We start from the raw sequence: 3,682 nt of genomic DNA on the forward strand, positions 1-3,682 counted from the left end.
GTCGAGCGCTGGCGCAGCGGAGCCGAAAGGACATGACTGGGGCCGGAAGAAGGCGTGAGTCGCGCGCCCCAAAAAAGATCTGTCGCTGGAACATCGAAATAGGAGCCCGCCGGAGACGATCGGAGTGCCGAGCCAAGAACAAACATACCAACCACCACAGGGGTGCCGGTAGGTAGTCCCACCCCTACAGACTCTGTGGCCCAAGTTAGGGAAAAATTGTGTGACTAGCACCACTTGTAAGCTGCTCAGAGACCCCCTGAGAAAGAGGGTTCGAGCGGGATATAAAGTCTAAAGTTAAATAAATAAATAAATAAATTTATTTGAGAAGTACACTTTGGATAGAAAACAGCAGAGACTGATAGATTACTAACTTACTAGCTAAAGGATGGAGGCGGATGGCGAGAGATGCATCTGCCTCATGGTGCCAAGAGAGGACAGCATGTCCCTCTCTTGGTGCGTGCTGGTAGAGAGCAGGTCTTCATCAAAGAGAGAGAAAGGAAGGAGGAATTGATCCCTGAGAACACAATCTGCATTTCAAAGAGGACAGTGGCAGAAGAGTAGATCCAGGAAGAAAGGTCAGTGTGCCTGTCTAGCTGTCTAGTCTCTCTTGCCACTCAGTCTGGAGGTCTGGGACAGGGGACATCGCACCTGGAACTTCCAACACCTTTGGCAGGTGCCATAGCAGGTGATGAGGCACCCAGCCCTGCCTGTGCACGAGCTTGCAGGAAGAAGTGCTCAGAGAAGGGGCTCTTTAGCTGGCTTTCTGCAGCCCGCACAGGGCCATAATTTTGCACAAACTGCAAAGTGGTTGAAATGTGTGAGCCTCTTTGGGGGGGGAAGTCTTCAGGAAACAGAGGCTCCGCCGGTCTGTTTGCTTGCAATGAAGGGAAAGACTCACGAGTCAACCCGCCCAGGGTGGGATCTGTGCGAGTGGGGAAAGGGAGGAATCCTACAGCTCCTGATGAGTTTTCAACTGTCTTGCAAAATTCCCAAAAATCGTAACAATTGGCTCTTGTGAGCTGGTACCAGCCGGCTCCATCACACCACAGATTGTAGCCTACTGAGGTCCCTCCCCAGACTCCACCTCCAGATCGCCAGGAGCTTTTGGACCCGGAACCCCTACTCCCCGTCCCCCTCTAGTGGCCGGGGGGGTGGCCGGGGGGGGGACCTGGCATCCTTACACTGAAGGTAGGTAGGCATATGGAGTAGAAGTCCATCCGTGGCTATTAGCCACAAGGTATAGATAGGAACTCTCAGGCTGGGGCAAGTGAGGCTCTGTGTTCTTGGTGCCGGGGGGGCAACAGGGGGAGGGGGTCCTAGTATCCTGGCCCCACTTCTGGACCTCCTGATGGCACCTGGTGTTTTTGGCCACTGTGTGACAGAGTGTTGGACCAGATGGGCCATTGGCCTGGTCCAGCATTGGCTTCTCTTATGTTCTTATGTAGGTTCATGCAGGGGTCATTTCATACAAAAAGAGCTAGGGGAACTCATTAGCATAACTCATTAGCATATGCCACACCCCATGACATCAGGGGCCCGGCGGTGTACCTGCAAGGCCAGCGGGAGTGCGAGGAAGCCCCGCCAAGGCCCTCCCTGGCCCCAGGCAGGCAGGGGTGGGGAGAGGCGGGGAGGAAGCAACTTATCCTCCCTCTTCTCCTGCCTCCTCCTGGCTGAATGAGGGCCGGAAGCGGGGCGGCCGGAAGCAAGGGGTGGGGCTTCGTCATGTGCCCCGCCCCCTGCACCTCACCCGGGGGAACTGCATTCCCCCGCGTTCCACCCCGAAATGACCTCTGGGTTCATGGGAGGTGTGCCAGTAGGCACTGAGGGACTCTACAGCCGCTGTGACATCCCCACCAGACACATGGAGCCAGACAGAGACGGTTGCACGGACAGGCGTGGCTCAGTGGAAGGGCCCTGGGGTAGCCCGGCTGGGGCTCCTGGGTCAGTCCCCATGCGGGGAGAGGCGAGAGGCAGGCCAGAACCTCAGTGCTGATGTTTTGCCCCTGTAAACTGCAAAAGGGGGAACGGGACCCCGGCGACCCATCATTTTGGCAGGGTTACTTACCCCTAAATAAACCCCCTGTGCTGCTTCCACGGCAACAGCTTCCTTGTATGTCCAGCTCCTGCACCGTCAAGCTGCAGGGCTATGGGGGACTGTGGGACCCAGAGACTGCCCCCCCCATGCTAAAGCAGCCACGCACACCCTTAAGAGGACCACTAGCCTGTTCCCCACACAAGTTCCACCCAGCAGTTTGCAGAGTGTGTGGTGGGGGTGGGGGCGGCAATAGGTGGGGTCACTCTTCAGGGTGCCTCTGGACCTCTGCTATGCATTGCAGCTTGAGTATCAATGCTACGTGTTCCCCTCGTGGGTGCCGAAGGGCCCTCTCTGTGCCTCTCCCGCCACCAGAGTACAGTGCTCTGCACTCTATAACGTGCGCCTGTCAGAGAACTCTGAGACCGGCTGGGTATGAGGGAAAACATTTTATTGGGAAGGGTTGTGGAAGGATGGAACGGCCACCTAGGGAGGTGGTGAGCTCCCCCTCACTGGCAGTCTTCAAGCAGTGGCTAGACAAGGACTTGTCAGGGATGCTCTAGGCTGGTCCTGCACTGAGCAGGGGGTTGGACTAGATGGCCTGTATCGCCCCTGCCAGCTCTAGGGTTGCCAGCCTCCAGGCGAGGCCTGGGGATCTCCTGCTTTTATACCTGAACTCCAGACTATAGAGACCAGTTCCCCTGGAGAAAATGGCTGCTTTGGGGGCTAGACCAGGGGTGGCCAAACTGCGGCTCGCGAGGCGCCTCATGCGGCTCTTTCACACATATTGTGCAGCTCCCAGCAGGGTGGCTGGGGAATCAAAGGGGAGTCATGCCTCCCCTCCCCAGTTGGTCTCCCCTTCCCCAGCCAGTGTTCCCCTCCCCAGGTGTTGGCTTGAGGTGGGGGGGGGACAAAGAAAGAAAGCAACTTTTGATTTTAAATGCGATCTCAAAGGGTCCCCCCCCCGGCCTACAAATATTATTGGATAAATAAAGATCACGATCAATATCTGTTTTTACGCCTTTTGTTTTTATCTATGAAAGTCTTATTGAATGTGAAGAAAAGGCAAATTTGCCTATTTTTCAATAAAAATGTGTGTGTGATATCTGTTCATGTATTATGGCTCTCAAACGTCTGACGTTTATTCTATGTGGCTCTTACGTTAAGCAAGTTTGGCCACCCCTGGGCTAGACGCTATGGTCCTGTCTCATGCTGAGGTCCCTCCCCTCCCCAAAGTGATCTATAGGCAGGGGTCATTTCGTAGAAAAAGAGGTGCAGGAGCTCATTAGCATAACACATTAGCATAACTTATTTGCATATGCCACACCCCCTGACATCCCCGGAAGTGTGTCAGAAGGCAACACCCACTGCTCAGGCTCCACGGGACTGTTTTGGATTGCTAGCTGTTGGGGGGGGGGTTGAGCAGATCTGCCCTAGCAGAGGAGGGAGAGCTTGTACCTGAATAAACCTTGGCCTTAAAGGTGCCACTGGACTGTTTTGGATTGCTAGCTGGGGGGGGAATGCACAGTTCTGTGCAGGAAGGAACGAAGAGAGGAAGGAAGGAAAAAAGAGAAGGAAAGAAGGAGGGAAAGAGGGAAGGAAATGAGGGAAAGGGTAAGAAGGAGAGAAGGAAAGAAGGCGAGAAAGAAA

The sequence above is a fragment of the Gekko japonicus genome, unplaced genomic scaffold, assembly GCF_001447785.1.
Source record: "Gekko japonicus isolate JY-2015 unplaced genomic scaffold, Gekko_japonicus_V1.1 scaffold6346, whole genome shotgun sequence".
NCBI lineage: Eukaryota > Metazoa > Chordata > Lepidosauria > Squamata > Gekkonidae > Gekko > Gekko japonicus.